Here is a 17,834-nt window from a genome sequence, read left to right as displayed (position 1 = left end):
TTATTAAGGAAGATGGCAGAAGAAGCAAGTATATGGGGTAAAGACTTGCAGATCCATATTGACCATGTGAAGTTTCACATGCCCTCTGAAGGTCCCATTTGGATGTTGAATGAAACACTGAATATACGAGTCTGGAGTATGAGGGGGTGTCAGGCTAGAGCTCTACATTTAGGATGTATAGATGGCATTAAAAGCCACGAGACTGGAGATCATTAAAGAATGAATCTTGTTTCAGAAGAGAAGGGAACTGATCCCAGGGCACCCCAATATTTTGCGACAAGGGAGACCAGGAGACATCAGCAAGGGAGACTGAGAAGAAATGGGCAGAATAGTAGGAGGAAAGCCAGTGTTTCCTTCCATGAAGAATGAGTCTCAAGGAAGAGGGAAGAAATGATGGATTGTATCCAATGCTGCTGATAGGTCAATTAAGAAGAGGGCTGAGTACTGACCACTGGATATAGCGATCACCGGGCCACGGATGACACTGACAAGAACTGTTTCAGTGGAGTGATGAGGAGGAAATGGAAAGGAAGTGAAAGAAACAAGAATAAGCAACTCTTTAAGGAGTTTTACTGAAAGGGGAGCAGAAAATGGGGCAGTGTCTGGAGGGAGATGTGAAATCAAATGAAGGATTTTTTTTTTTAAGATGAAGGGAATTCCAACATACATGCATGCCATTAGAAAGTAACAGAAAGCAGAGGATGACACAGGAGAAAGAGACAGTGCGATAGGAATTTCCATTTAGAATCAAGGGACCCAGAAATGGGTCCCCAAACCTGAGCCTGGAACTAAAACACAGATAAGAAGCAAGGAAAACTGTCCCCATCTCGACAGGCACTGGAGTCGGACCTGAGGGATTAACCCTTCCAACACTGGAAGTTTCCAAACGGCCAGCCAACGTGTGTGACTAAAACCATCAAAGAGGTCACTTAGAGAACACCTGCTCTTAGATGGGCCCCAGAAGGGTTATCTATGATTGTTTTTACAGCCCTGCATCTCTCTGCCTCAAGGCCTGACCTAGAGCCCTGACTCCTGAGCCCTGCAAGGAGGGCCTGGAGCTCACAACAGATCATTTTCAGGCTCCAGCAGTTCTGAGGTGGAGTTGTCAGCACATTCACAAGGAATAGAAAGGGAAGCAGTGACGTGGGAAACCTTGCTTTTCCTAGATCAGGTTTAACAACTACCCTTCACCAAAGAGCTAACCAAGTGTGGTCCCAGCAAACCAGGAAGATTTTAAAAATTGCAAATATTTGATTCATGAGGCTCATTCCCTAGCAAGATTTTTTGAATACTCATAGGAACATGATGGAATTTTAGATGCTATAGGTTTGTTTTTGTTTCAACAAGGTCCTTACCTTCCTGCGACTCCAATTGGAGGGGTGGAAGAGGGGAGGCAAGCAAGATAGATAATCACTTGCAGATTTACAATATAGATAAACAGACAGATGATAAGAATGAACATGTTAAAACACAGAAGGCATAAATTCATTCAGTTATTGATGTGCTGCCCTGTTCCAGGAAAGATTTGAAGTAAGGAAATGCGTAAATAGCCAGCCTACAGAGCTAAAGGACAGGAGAGGCAAGAAGCAGACTCAGGTAGTATTTGGCTCTAAGGCTGCAAAGCTGTCCTTTCATAGCTCTGAGCCACAGCTTTCTCATCTCTAAAGCAGGGGATAGAACCAGAAGATGGCAGGGCCTCCTCTACCTCAATGCTTTTCAGATCTCACGATTCATCTTATTTCCCAAAAGGTGTTTCTCAGCCCGGCAGTGACTTCCCGTTGACAAATGCACCCCTCCATACACACACCTAGATCAGAGACCACTCATTTGCTCTGCAACTTTTCTGCGCCTGCCAAATGGCTTCAAACTCAGGTCACTTTAACAAATGCCCTCGGTCCTGTGGCCATTCCAACGTGTTCAGTTCACAGCAGACCCATTCTGGAAGAGCTGCCCCCTGGCACAGGGGGCATCCTGGAGCAGACTGGCTCTCTCCAAGCCAGCACCACAATGTTGAAGAGGCTGGGAGGGCTCGGGGCAGTGATCACAAAAATCGGCATTTTAGAAATCCAACTCCACAAAGCAACTCATAGGGAGCACAGCTGGCTTCTTCAAGAAATATTATGGCTGCTACTTGAAGACCAAAGGGGAAAAAAGAAGGGGATCACTTAGAGGGGAGCACAGGTATTTGGAATGGTGAGGGGAGATCTTAACCAAGGAGGAAAAATGTGAAATTTGGAAGATTTGGGATTGGCTTATTATTTCTGCACAAAATTCTACTTCTTGACAGTGGCATTTCTGATTCAAATGGCAAGATGGGAAACCCAGGTCCAAAATCAGAGCTAAATATGGCTACAGTACAAAATATTATACTGTACACCAGGTAGAAGAAGAACATTTGTAAAGGCCTCACGGTGTTTCTGAATAAGTCTCTCAACCACCCTGCCCATTTACTACCTTAGATATCACAGCAAGTTCTCACTTCAAACCACCTAAGTACGCAGATTTTTAAACACCACTTAAACGATCTTCTCCCAAAGAATTCAATTACCATGTATAGCCTATTCCTCTATTAAAAATTAATAAATTTACTAACTCCTAGGCTGGAGGCCTTCATTTGTTTCATAATGAAAAAAAGCTTTGATCTGCAATTCTCCAAGGCTGGATTGTTTTTATTCTTCAGCTCTTCTCATTAAAAATAAATACCTCCACTCTCTAAGATACACCTGCAAAGCACTTAAAACATCCATTTGAACAACAGGAAACCTATTTTCGTTTCCCTGCAAAAGACTCTACTGTTTCAAGTGCTTCTGCAGTGAGAAAAGCGCTTTTCTTCAGTACCCAGGCACCAATCTGGGTGGTGAAGGACCAAAATTGAAGATTTGGCACTAATCAGTATTTACAGAGCAAGCTCAAAGGGCACCTTCTTAAAGCTGAAGGTCTGAGCTATAATCAGAATTCTTCACATATTGTCTTTTGCTCAAGAGGGAGTAATAAACCAACGTGAAGTCACAGATTGTGTCATTGAATCCTTCAGGCTACACCCCTAATGCAGTCCAAACCGCCAGGAGCAGCTTTTTTTTTTTTTTTTTTTTGCGGTACGCGGGCCTCTCACTGCTGTGGCCTCTCCCGTTGCGAAGCACAGGCTCCGGACGCGCAGGCTCAGTGGCCATGGCTCACGGGTCCAGCCGAGGAGCTGCTTTTCTTAAACCGATGCCACAAGCCTTCACAGGAAAAGGCAAATGAGCTCTTAGTGCATAACCTAAAACATGGCTGGCACCAGCTAGAGTTTTTTCTCCCATGCTATCACTACAGTAAAATGCTCATAACCAGGCTCCTAAGTGTTTAATGTATTGTGAAGATGAGGGAATTGTGAGGCTTTTCTAAACAAACTAGTTATCAGAGAGTATTGCCACTTCACATATGGTCATTCAGGAAAACTGCTACACCAGAACCACATTCTATATTTCAATAACAGGAGCCATTCCACTCCAGTAACTATTTGTTGATTTACATAAAGAACAAACAGAGTAAGTTCCCTCCCATGTATGTAAGGGAAGGTTTCTCAAAGCTATTTCCAGAATCTGGGCATTCGCCTCCTTTACTCACCGCTAGATTATCCAGGCTTCTGGGACATGAAATTTAGAATAATCAAAAACCCTGGACTGATCCTGTCACTGGCAGTGAATGCCTGCCTAGAAGTCGATAAAACAGACTTGACCCCTGAATTCTTCCAATCCACAGACACCGCATACTGAACGCCTGCAACAAATCAGCTGCTGGAATGACAAAGCATCACCAGCAATGTGTATCCCCGTTGCCAAAACTGGGGAGAGTTTCCCGTTAGGAGGCATCTCTGATCTAAAGCCTCGAGCCAAGAGTGAAGGGAGGCAGTCGGTCTCCAGGGAGAGGAGGGGAGTCACGCTGCTGGCTAGGAGCAGGTTTTGCCAACACTCTTATCTTGGGGAAGAGCATTAGCAGTGGTACCCAAGAGTGCACCCACTGCCTGCCATCCTGCCCACAGACCCCACCATCATCCACCGCGGAGGGGCAGGGGAGCAAAGTGGAACATTCTAGAAAACAAAACACAGAATCCCCCAATACGCTGCCATTTCCACCCTCTGCTGCCTCAATTCAACACACATACACAAACACATAAGTGACTAAAGAGAATTTCGCTTAATTTTGGCATTGAATTAAAAATATACGAATGCCTCCTCTTAGGAGACAAAACACTGACCTGCACAACAGAACCAGACAGAAGGTTCTTCTGCCAAGATACTGGTTTTCCCTAAGTATAAAGGAAATAATTCCAAATTTGGCTAAGATACATGCTTTCATGAAAACAGAGGAGACCTAACTGCCTGTCCCCAGATATCACACGGATGATCAAATAGCCACTTGAGTAGACTCCTCAAATGAGCTGCAAGAAAGGGATGATGCTCTGAGTAAAACACGTTTAGCACTTCACAAGCTGTACCAGTATCCTAACTCTTTCCCATTCCTGCACATACTCAACTTACTCCCATTCTAGAAAGCCTAACCATTTGGCAAAACAATGGTAATAATAAAAATACCATGTTAATAGATAACAGCTTGTTCCTAGTAAAAACTGGATGTGCATACCAGTGTGTATCTAATTGGAAAAACAAACAGACTGGGTAGGTTTTCAGAAAACCCAGTTGCATGTGTAGCTGCGCACATGCGACTCATAAGCAGAGCCTGCAGAGCTATGTTAAATACCCTGCTCTCTCTCACTCCTCCCCTATGAAAAAGGGGAGACGTCAGTCTCTGATGTCACCATGCAGCCTCAACTTTCCTGAATCACCTCCTCACTCGTGTCCTAGGGAGAACCACTGATTTGATGACAGTTCGCTGCCTTCCTCTTTTTGCTCCCTCCCAACCCCCACAGCATAAGGAAACCAGGAAGATAATACCTGTAGTGTCATTTTCCTAGGGGTAAATTCTATCACCAATAAGCTAAGAGCACCTAACTCTGACCTAGATGGAAACTTCTGCTTCTGATGTCCCCGAGGTGAATAATATTATCTTTGGCTATACTTCAGCAATTCGATTCCACTCAGATGATATTTACAGAGGATCTTCCATGTGCCAGCACTGCACTCAGTCTGGGGAGACAAAGCAGCCTCAGCCAGTTGCAGCCACCTGTGGAGACGACTGACCTGCAAGCATCCCTAGGACAATACAGTAAGTCCGCTACATATGAACAAGTTCTGTTCCGAGAGTGCAGTTTGCTTGTAAACCCAACAAAGTTACCCTAGGTGCCCAACTAACACAATCGGCATAAGTTTATAATACTTTTCACACAAACACATAAAAAACAAACACACACACAAAATAAAGAAAACATTTTTAATCTTACAGTACAGTACCTTGAATAGTACATTAGTACAGTACAACAGCTGGCATACAGGGGCTGGCATCGAGTGAACAGGCAAGAAGAGTTACTGACTGGAGGAGGGAGAGGAGGTGGGAGATGGTAGAGCTGAAGGATCGTCAGCAACAGGAGACGGAGGCCAGGCTGCAATTTCAATCACGCCTGACATCGATGGTACAGGTTCTGGTTCCTTGCTCGATTCAACTCTATCTACCCTCTTGAAAAAACGATCCAGTGATGTCTGGGTAGTAGCTCTTTTTTTCTCCTCATAGGTGACACAGTAGCACTCGATTGCATTCTGAGCAGCTGCTGCAACCTCCGTGTACCGTTCTACATTCGGGCCCTGTGCCTCAAAAACAAACAGTGCCTCCTCAAATAAAGAAAATCCCCTTGCCATTTCCTGCGTCGTGAATCTCTTCGGTTCTTCAGTTACTTCTTCTTCCTCTTGTCTCTCTTCGTCTTTTGCCTGGGCCTCCAGTTCCGTCAGGTCTTCATCAGTAAGTTCCTCATGTTGCACAGCAAGGAGTTCAGTGAAGTCGTCCTCTTGCAGATCTAGCTCCAGCTTCTCGCTGAGGGTCACTACGTTTCTGGAGACCTCTTTGGACTCCTCATCCACCTTCTCAAATCCACGAAAATCGTGAACAAACTGCGGGCAGATTCTTCCAAACCCTTCTCATGGTGTCGGCCGTAACCTCACTCCAAGCAAAGTCAATGTTTTTTATGGCCTTGTAGATGTTATAGTCCTTCCAAAATTGTCACAAGGTTGTTCCTGATTCATCACTCACCTTTACTGCCTGACAAAAAGTGTGACATAAATAGTATTTCTTTAAAGTTGCTATAACTCCCTGGTTCATAGGTTGGACGAGCGATGTAGTATTTGGTGGCAGATGCACGACTTTGACGTTATGATGAAAGTCATCCACGAATGGGGGGTGGTCCGGAGCATTGTCAAGCAGCAAAAAAAGTTGAATGGGATGTCCTTCTCCCAGCAATATTTCTCTACTTCTGGGATAAAGTGGTGGAAAAACTAGTCCTAGAAAATGGACTGTGTAACCCAGGCTTTGGCATTACTCTTCCACACAACAGGAAGAGAGCACTTGCTTATGTTTTCAAGGGCTCTTGGGTTCTCTGAGCGACAAACTAAGAGAGGCTTAGCTTCATATCGCTGGAAGCATTGCCACCAAACAACAGAGTTAGCCTATCCTTTGCTGCTTTATATTCAGGCATCAACGTTTCCTCCTTACTGATGCAACTTCAGTCTGGCATCCTCTTCCAGTACAGTCCTGTCTCATCCACATTAAAAACCTGCTCAGGTAAATACGTGCCTTCATCAATAATTTCTTGAAGCGTTTCAGGAAATTCCTGGGCAGCTACCATATCTGCACTGTCTGCCTCGCCACTTACTTTTACGATGTTAACATTGGCTCTAGCCTTGAACTGACGAAAGCAGCCATGGCTGGCATTACAAGACGCACCCTCTGATTCCTTGCAGTGTTCTTCAAATCTTCATAAAGGCTTTTAGCTTTCTCTTGAATCAGCATTCAGCTGAGTGGGACTCAACCCTGACGCTGGTCTTGCATCCACACACTGAGAAGTTTCTCCATCTCCTCCATCACTTTTCCACACTTCTTCAATATTATTGTTGACATCATGGCACAGCAGACTTCACGTTCCATGATCTTGTTCTTGTTCTTTAGAATCGTGCCGATAGTTGAACGATTCATGTTATATGAATGAGCAACGTCTACCATCTTTTCTCCTCGCTCCACTCTGAACTATTTTCATTTTTGTTTCCATCGTTATCGCTTGACGCTTCTTAGCAGTACCAGCTACATCACTGTTGCTTTTACGCTTGCTTCCGGACATCCTGGCCTTGAAATAAAGATAGTGTACGACTGTACTCTATACAGTACTGTAAAGTACACAAAAGCACAACCACCTGTAGAGGATGCACGCACGTGACAATGTACGCCAGACACGTGAACTAACTTACATGATTGGACATGCGAACACATGTTCGCATCTTTGAAAGTTCACAACTTGAAGGTTCGTATGTAGGGGACTTACCGTATTTGAGGTACTATGTTGGCAGCACGTGCAAAGAGCTAAGGGGCAGAGCAACAAAGTCCTCTGAGCACTCAGCCTCTGCAAAGTTCATCTAAAAAAATCCAGCACACGTGTTTTGAAACAGCGTGGCCCAAGACTGACAAATGAAAACAACACTCAAGTGCCCTAGGGTGGGATGGGCCCATTCCAAGGGCCCTGGCTTCTTTCCCATCTTAGTCCTACTCAGTCCTGAGCTCCTTGAAGGACTGCCCAGGCTTTGATTCTCATAACATGATATTCCCATTCTGATGCCTCACCTTTCTTTACCTTAAAACCTAAGAGGTGGAGTCTTTAGAACTGGTGCAAAGGCCAGTGAGCTGCAACATTATTGGCTATTTGTTGCCTCCTCTGCAAAACCCCATATCAGACCCAAAAGGACCAAAGCTCCTTTTCCAACATGATTTCCATTTTCTTACCTTGGTGAACCCCACACTCCATCCAAAAGGAATCACTCCTGGAATCACAGAAGCTTTAATTCTTTCCCATTTCCATATCTTTAATACGTTGCTTCCACTGCTGTAATGCCTTCTCTCCTTTTCCTTCATGTCCATCCTTCAAAGCCAGCTCAGATGCCAATGCCTCTACCATCTTCCCAATGGAATTGTACTTCATTCTGCACCTAACTTTCTTACGTGCTTATATACTCACCACACGTTTATTAAAAACCTATCCTGTGCTATGCCTGGTACTAGAGCGGTAGAAGTGAATGGACAGAATTTCTGCAAGCCCTCACAATACTCACAGAGACCTGGACATACAGAAATGCAATACAATAGGACACAAGACTTAATAAAGTCCCAAGAAAACTTTTGTGTCCCAAGACACAAAAGGAAGAATATCATCTGCTTCAGTGGGTCAGCAAAGGCTTGAAGGGAGAGGTCTTATCACCCTTTCTAGACGTTAAGTTACTTTAGGGCAAGGTCAGCACCTGGTTCGTTCTCTCAAAGTGCACTAGCTCAATAAACAGTCTGTGAAATAAAGGAGTAAATGCATGGATGAATGAATGACATAGCCAATGCACCCGGTGGCTCTCACTTTGTGCAAGGCCACTTTAACGAAGCCTTCCAGAAAGCACCAGGATTCCAATTGCACTGAGAAGTACATCACTAGCTCTTCCTGAATTGAAGGTGAGACCAGAAGCTTATTCAAGTGAACAGGTCATCAGTGACTGTAAAAGTTGCAAAAGAAACTGGATTCAACTCTTTAGGGCGTTCACTGAACTGCTAGCTAAAACGTCTCCGGAACCCAAATGAGGAAAACTAATGAGTAGAGAATCTAGGAGGTGTTACGGAGCCAGTATCTTGATAGAACCAGGCTTATCTGACTGTCACAGTATCTAAGATGCTTCAGAAAATGATCTAAGGTTTAATTCTTGATGTGGCCGTTTGGTGTCAAAAATTTTGTCTGATAAACATTATAATACTCCAACCTACACACCAAGTAAAAAATCCTAATGCCTCTCAACTCAGGAGCAAAGCTTGTCACAGATAAGACTCAGATTTGATTTTGCTTTAATGGGAATAAAATGGTTAGTGGTACGATCTTTTCTGAGGAGATAACACCAAGATGAGAGAGGAAGATTTTCCAGAGAATTGGTCTGGGCTTTAGACAGAGCACTGAACTAGAATTTGCACAGGAGTAGAATTCTGAAGATTATGTTCCAGTACCAGCCCCATAACTTAATTGTAACTATGGAGAAATCATTCGAACTCTATACCCTAGTTTTCTTGTCTATAAAACAAGGATGAGCATGCTTATTTCAGAGGCTTATTTTATAAAAGTTAAATCAGATTGTAAATTTCAGGTAAAAGTAATGGATAAAAGATAGACTGATGATTAGTAAAGTTCCATCCAGTGCTGAAATTACCTTTGTTCACAGCAAAGTTACCGTTCAATGAAAATTAATTTATACTTCCTAAACAGCCTCTTTATAGGAGGCCAAAGCGAATCACTTATTCTTGTTCTATAAATGAGGCAACAGAGTAAGAAGTTGAGTTCTACTGTTTCCATCTTCCAAATTTCATTTTACACTGTAAGCTCTCAAGCTCCATGGATAGAATACCTCCTGCCACCCAAATCCAGCCTCTTATCAACTCATATTGGTGGATTTCAGTAGACTCCCAACTGATCTACCTTCTTTCTGTACCTCTCCCTGACTCCAGGTTTTCCTCACTACAAACCACCTTTCCAAACACATTACAACACTTTACAAAGTGCCCCTTGGGAGGGGCACGTCCTAATTCAGAGCTATTTTTTCCCTTCCCTCTTCTCTTGATATTCCTGTGGTCCTCAAAATCCAGTAGTGCCCATCACAGAGGACAGGAAGCCACCCACGACGTAAACAGGCAAGAGTAAACAGGGCACACAATCAGCAAACACTGTGTTTATCGTCCTCAAGATAGACTGTCTCCTGGGATGGGCTGGTCTCCAGAAAAACGTCCCTTATTCTATCACCATATCTTTTCTACTTGGCACTCATCGCAAGGGGAACTAACATGAATCATTGCATGTTGCAGATTAACTTTGTGCAAATAGGATTCAAGACTAAAGAGTTGAATCACAACTTGTTTTTGTTCATCCATTTATTTTGACAGTTGCTTATAATTTGTTTATGTAGGAGTAATATATATACATAAAATTTTATGAAGTATATGAAGTATGTGTGTATATGTATGTACTTCATAAAGAATACATACATAAAATATTTATATATAATTGTTCACCCACCTCAGCTTCCAGTTGCCATTAGTATATATTATCTAAAATTATTTCTAGATTTAATAACCCTGAAAATTGTGACCCTTAAAATTGTACGTGGAAAATCCAAAGAGGCCCAGCAAATTCTAGATGTGTAGAACATCCAAATATATGCCTACCTATAGGAAGAAATATTATAATAAAGAAAAAACATGAAGGAATGTTTACTCCAACAGTCCAAACTTCATAAATGTCCCAACAATTTACTACAAGGGAGCAAACCCCAATGAAATATCCCTAACAAAGCTGCTTTCCAACCCAATAGTTGGTCAGTTAATCAAAACAGGTGATTAAAGTAGGAAATCATGCCTTAAACATGTAATTTTAACATAAAATACATAGATATGAGTTCATTCACCCATCATTTGAGATGGCCAAGTCCTCTCTCAGCTCTGTCGTATGTGAACGGCACACACAGGTTTGCCTATGATTTCCAGTTAGGCATTCTTTAAAGTAAAGTAATAACTTAGGGATACTTCCATAGCAACCTTCTAGAGCTTACAATTTTTCCATTCTTATACAATTACCTCACTTCCCTTATTTGACAGAAATTTTTTGGAAACTAGCTTTTTCCCAGCATTTAATGCGGTTTCCCAGAAGCAACTATCTTTAAACAGATGTGTTTCACTAATATTTAATTGAAACATATAAGTACAACTGGTATCAGCAAGTTTGAGCACAACTAAAATTTATTCTTGTAAGCACCTAACAACTGTTGGGGGCAGAAGCATATGGGCACTTTAACGAATAAGCTACCAGCTGCCAGTGATCAGTGAGTCACGGGCATCAGTCAGACTGTTTTATCGGAGTGGGAAGGGAGTGTCTGTGAACCCAGAAAGGAACTCAGTAAACCAGTTAGTTAGGAAAGTTTCTACCGGAAATGGAAATGATTTAAAAGCAAATATGGCTGTCCTATGCTATTACATCAGTTAGCGGTTGCCACAATAATGTTACATAACAAACTACCCCAAATTCAATGGCATAAAATCAATCATAAGCATTTTATTCTCGTGCTTATGGGTACCCAAGTCAGCTGGGATCTAGGCTGGTCAGCATCTCTGCTTCAAGTTTTGGGTCAGCTGAGCTTGATTCCTCATTGTGGAGGAGGCTGGGTCTGCTCGACACACATGCATTCAGGTACCCAGGCTACCTGGGGGAAGTTCTTCTCACAGCAATGGCAAAGCACAAGACACCTTTCAAACCTCTTTTTGTGTCATGAATGCTAATATTCCACTGGTCAAAGGGAGCCACCTGGCCACACCAGTCATCAAAGGACAGGTAGCAGACTCCACCAACCTTGAGGGCAAATCAAGCCATATGGCCAAGTGCAAGATCCCAGAGTGAGAAAATATATTTCTCCCATGGAGACAGGGAAGGTAGTGAACATTTTCGACAATAATCTAATCTACCATACAGACCAAAGTAAAAGGCTTCCTTGTGGTCTTGTATAGGTCAAAATTCTGGTTAAAATTGATTGTCAAAGTCACTTTTAGCTCTATCATTTTATGATGTTACAATTTTGTGACTACTTTGATAAAAATGTATTGCTGGACTGATTGATAATGTTAATAGAAATAAAAAGATTTAGTGTTTTAGGCATTGTTTTGTTAAATAGTTTGAGCTAAAAAAAACAGTTTTATTCAGGTCTAGTTACCCATGCAGATTCAAGCACAGAGAACTGCAATTTAGCAGAAAAAATGTTCCATTATACGACAGCAAAGCAGTCTCCTTTTCACATTCAAAACTTGATGTAGTGAGTTATCAGTTTCTTTTAAAAACTATTCTTACTCTATATGTATCACATACATATGACATCATAAGCATATGTTAAACTATGTACTCTTAAATTTGACTGAAATTTTAATGGTGAAAATATTCTAAAAATGAGACACTTAACTCCTTCATTTTATAGGTTAGGAAAGTTGCTGGAAAACTGGAATTATTGAAAATAAAAGGTTGTGATTAATAAGCATAAATGTACACAAGTCTCCAATTTGGGAATTATTATCATCAAATGAACATTTAAAAGGTGTCCCTTATTTTCCACAGTGCATGTGCTCCTGAAAAGTAACCATTCAATTGGTAGTTGTGTTAAATTAGTGGCAGAAACAAGCGCTGTCTTCAAATGAGGAAGAACAGTGATTTGTGTACATGATGAAGGTAAGAATCAAGATGAACTTTACAGGATAGATAAGTACTGACAAAATGAAGGAGACTTAGGAAATACAGTCCAGAGAACCTGGGGGAAGGGAGTCATAACTGATGTTTTGGAAATAAGAAGCGTGGTATGTTTGCCAATCAATGGAACCAAAGATGAACGGAGGGGTCTCTCGGCATTTAGAGAAAAACAAGGTAGAATACAGAGACTGAGACCAATTATGGCAGCTTTTGAAACCCAGACACAGGCGTTTGGATTTAATATGGTGAGGGAGTTAATGCTGAAAATGTCTGAAAGTGGGAAGTCACTCTGGTAACATGGATGGACAGCTAGGGAGAAAGTAAAAAGGCAGAGAAGTCTTGCAGATGTCTATGGCCCTAATTCAGCATGAGATAAGGAAATAAGGGTCTGGCCCAGGATTATAGCACCCTTCAGGGAGAGATGGAGAGATGGAGAAGGCTCCTGCTTTTAGTGTGGTGCCTGGGAAGACCGAAGAATCAAGGGCTTAGAATTCATGGTTCATCTTGCTGCAGAAGTCCCCTGTTATTGTTGCTATGTTGATTCATATTGCATTAAATATCTGACATACACAATTAAAATGTGGAAGTGACCAACGTGTATGTGCGCAAATGGGTCCTTATATGAAAAATGTTTCCTAGTAATCCTCAGTTAAAAGTCGTCGTTCTTTCTTTCACAACTATGAGAAGCTCTTTATATTAACATTCGTAAAAGCAAACAGCACAGCAAAATAAACATACAGGAAAGGCTAGACAAATGTGGGTGCCCACAGAGTCATAGGAAAGGTCAAGAACTCAGTGTTTTATTTTCCTCTGAGTTTAAAATAATAGGTAAAATGAGACTATGAAGATGACAGAAAGGTCAATATACTATACTTCTGACCCTAAGCTGATAAAGAAAGCAGAGAAATATAATGAAATAACATAAAGCTTTTCACTGAATGTAAAATACTTTTAAAGATTTAAAGGTGCATGTACATCCTTGGCCAAAAAATCTTCTAGAAGAAGAAGTCCTATAGAGTTTAATTATTTAAAAATGCCTTATAACTGATATCACATTCACAGAAGATGAGATTTGAAAATAAACCAGAAGTGGTCAAACAAATTAATGCATCTAAAGTGCTCAGATTCTCGGACTCTAAATTTAAACCTAACATTTACAAGCTATTTAATTGCAATTAATTGCAATACTATTTAATTTTTTAGAAAACCTTCTTTTTTTCAATAATTCTAAATCAAACATTAGTGACCCTCCAAGTAATCAGAAATTTTTAATTGAAGACCAAATCAAGAAAACTTGCAGTATTATTACAGTAAAAATACCTACTTTGTGAAATAATAGAAAAAAATACCTATCTATGTACTGGTCTCTGCTCCCAGTAGTTGGCACAGAGTTCCTAACATGCTTCTAATTTCCTAAATGATAACAGCACAAGGAGCATCATTTTGTTCTAATATTTGGTGTTTGGTTCCTGACAAAGAGCTCCTAAATCCCTTGGAATTTCCTGAACAATGGAGGTGTCTTTTGTTCAACGAGGTGACTCTTGGTAAGCTCCTGTATAGCTTCAGGATGGGGGGTTGGTCACCAGAAAGACCAAGCCATGATTAGAAGCTTGAAACTCTCAAGACTAAGCCATGATTAGAAGCTTGGAACTTCCCACCCCATCCTCATCCTTTGGGAAGAGATGTACAGGAGACTGAGTTAATGATTGAGCATGCCCATGTGATGAAGCCTCCATACAAATCCCCAAAGTACGGGTTTCAGGCAGCTTCCAGGCTGGAACACGTGGAGGTGCGGGGAGAGTAGTGTGTCCGGAGAGGGGATGGAAGCCCCGCACCTCTTCCCACATGCTTTGACGTGTGTACCTATTCCATCTGGCTGTTCATCGGTATACTTGATTATATAATAAACTGGTAAACGTAGTGTCCCCCTGACTTATGTGAGCTGTTCTAGCAAATTATGGAACACTAGCAGGGGGTCATGGGAACCCTGATTTATAGCCTAGTCCGTAAGAAGTACAGGTGACAACGTGAGACGTGCCACTGGTGCCTAAGTGAAGGCAGTCTTGTGAAACTGAATCCTCAACTTGAGGGATGTGATGCTACCTCCAGGTAGATAATGTCAGAACTGAGCTGAACTATAGGACACCCAGCTGGTGTTGCAGAAATGCCTGCTGTGTGGAAAACCCACATATCCAGTGTCAGACAGGAAGTAAAGTGTGGTAGTAATATGAGAGTAAAGGAAAACACAGGAGCGTGATTTTCCAACTTATGCTTATTTTCCAAAAAAAAAACGAAAGAGAAATCTCCCTTTATTATGCTCCATCATTCCTCTATAATCATGTTCTAGATTATGCATGTGAAGAAAACAGTGACAAAACAAACCGGCAAAAATGTGAAACTTCAAGAATTTTAGTGCCCAAGAAAGACAATGAGAGTACAAACTGATTAAAGTAATAATGAAAGTTTTAGAAATATCAAGACCTGATTTTTTTTTTTTTTTCGGTACGCGGGCCTCTCACTGTTGTGGTCTCTTCCGTTGCAGAGCACAGGCTCCGGACGTGCAGGCTCAGCGGCCATGGCTCACGGGCCCAGCCGCTCCGCAGCATGTGGGGTCCTCCCGGACCGGGGCACGAACCCGTGTCCCCTGCATTGGCAGGCGGACTCTCAACCACTGCGCCACCAGGGAAGCCCAAGACCTGATTTTTTAATAAGGACACTGAGATATACCATCATAATTTTCATTAAATTTTTGATAACAGCAGACATTTCATTATGGGCTATAAAAATCAATGTGTTGAGCTATGCACTAAACGTGCAACCTGCTGATAGCAGGCCCCTCATAAAGTCAGTTTATTATACCAGAAATGTTCTAGTAAACTTAATCACAGTCTACAAATCAAGCAACTTTGCATGCTAACTTACATCAGCTCAGAAGAAGAATAATGGTTAAAACAAATGAGGGGATGAGAGCATCATTTTTTACTCTCTGTAGAATAACAGAGCCCAGAGACTCAGAGCCCCATGAACTTGACTTTGAGAAATCTATTCTGGCTACAGAGCTTTATAGTTCTCCTCTAATTTGGTCCTGTAGGACTGAATATAGTCTGTTCTTCCTCCTTCATCAACTTCTAGACCCTCTGACTTTCGCTTCATTTTACACAGAGGCTCCATAACAACTTCATTTGCCAGCTTTTAAATTATTTTGATAAAGTGTATGATATTATACAGTTATTACAACTAGGACCGTAGGAAACATTACCAGATTTATATCACCATCTCCCATTAAATGGCGACTCAGTGTGTCGGTAATTTCCTTTCATTGAACTTCAAATCCTAAAATACCCAAGATCTCTTTTATTATGTCCTCCTTGATCCCTGCAGGCTTAGAATGTTACAGAATCTGGAAGGGCGGGGCGAGGATGACGGTAGGGGGAGGGGTAGAGATGAAGGGGAAGGGCTTAATAGGACTGCTACAAAGATGGTGAAGAAGTAATTTTATTTTTCCCCCAAAGCTGAAATGATTTTAAAGGCAGAAGATATTAAATTCCGTACAAACAAATTTGGCATCTCAGCATCACTTTATATAAAACACATGAGATAGGCTATGTAGGTGGTTTATAATTTGCGTAAACACATGGTACATCAGACTCATGATTTCCAGACACTATTTAGGATGAGATTCGATTTACTTAAGTAAAACAGAGGACTGATTTAAAGGAAAATATGACGTAAGTAGGGGTACAGGGGTTACCCATCAGTGGCATGTCAGTAGAAGGTGGTACATGAAAATCTGACTTAGGGAAACTACTCACACTGCTGACCTCTGTTTTCAGAAGTGTGTTTAAATTATTTAATGTTAATAATCATGTTTTTCTGCATTAATGTTTGTTCAGAAAAGGAAAGCACAGTCACAGCAGTAGAAAGTTCTCCATCATCCAGCCAAAGCAAAACACTGTTTCCCCAGCCACGGCTTGAAGGATGTGCCAGTTCCGTTGTGTTTCCAGATCCCCCTGCTGTGGTAAGACAGGTTCATGGAGAACACTTCTGAATAATTTCCTTTTTGTTTTCCTTCATAATTTACTAAAATAAAGCATCTACTAGTGTCAGATCCAAGAATGTAAACTGATTCTGTATTAATGTAAATAAGATTATCTACTGAAAAAAAAGTGGACCTCAGAGTACATGGCTGATGCTTCCCCCAGTTTCCCTGCTGACAGGTACAATATTGACAAGGTGTAGGGTCAGATCTCCATCTGAAGCTAGATAGGAGGTTTGCAGATCAATACTTTATTGGGCTCAACAGATCTTACTTTTTCAAAAGGTCTAGCAGGCTTCCTGGGCAATCCTTTCTTTAACAAGGTTGTCCAAGGTCATTGACAATGACAGAAGTGAAGGATGCCTGAGGATTACCCTTCCTTAACATTGCAATCACTTGAGGCACATTTTCCCTGGCTGCCCCACCCCCATACAACATGAGCTCCTCAAATGGCCCCTCTTCACTGCAGCCTTCCCTCTTCATTCTCCCCCATGTAACCTACATATAACCTACATCCCAACCTACATGTAATCTCCCCCCTTTCAAACACCCACCACATTTTGCTCCTTTCTTTCCTCTGGCCTAAATCATATTATGCCCTTTATGTTGATTATTCCCATATTTATTAATGAAGAGCTCCCTGAGCACATGATCCATGTCTCAGTTATCTTCCCAACCACTGTCACCACGACTACTCAGTAACTCACAAAATGTCACACATTTACGAGGAACTCAGAAAGTAGTCCAATTGTGCCATGCGAATGCAAACTTTATGCTGGAACAGAGAGTCCTTAGCCAGAAAGATGGTAAAGGCCACTCAGCCTTACATGGAAGTAGGGTACAGTGGACTCCCATGGAAGTAGGGTACAGGACTCCCATGAAAGTAGGGTACAGTGAACAATGGTACCCACCCTCAATTTCCCCTCTAATACCTTTCAGTGGCTTCACTGTTCCTTCCCATAATCACCTCTACATCTGATGTGAGCAGGAATTTACAATGACATCAATAAAAGGGCTCTCTTTGATGAATAAGCCAGGGATTTCTCCTTTGGCAACCCAAGAGAAGTAAGGTGGAGGAGGATGACTGCTTGAGAGAACTGATCTAAATTCTTACACAGCTATATAATAAAAAAGATGCAGTCTTAAGGCAAGCCACTCCCGATCCAGGAGAGGAGGGAGAGAGATTAGTAGAGTCTGCTTCCAAGAGTTGCCACGCACAGGTTAAAAATGGGACAACGATATTAAGACATAAAATAAATCCACTTCCAAATGGGTACAGGAAGACAGAAAAAGGCAAGTTACATAAAAAAGATTAATAGGGGAGGATTGGTTCAAGATGGCAGAGTAGAAGGACATGTGCTC

General features: G+C 41.8%; 1 protein-coding gene across 1 annotated transcript in view; it reads right to left on the bottom strand.

Moving 5' to 3' along the window:
* LOC137231148 (protocadherin Fat 3-like) overlaps nt 1-17,834 on the bottom strand; it is a 307,877-nt gene that overhangs the window by 238,136 nt on the left and 51,907 nt on the right. The gene's annotated exons all lie outside the window — the stretch shown is intronic.

Source organism: Pseudorca crassidens, chromosome 9 (genome assembly GCF_039906515.1).
Source record: "Pseudorca crassidens isolate mPseCra1 chromosome 9, mPseCra1.hap1, whole genome shotgun sequence".
NCBI classification, from domain to species: Eukaryota; Metazoa; Chordata; class Mammalia; order Artiodactyla; family Delphinidae; genus Pseudorca; species Pseudorca crassidens.
This window is presented reverse-complemented; position numbering and strand designations above follow the sequence as displayed.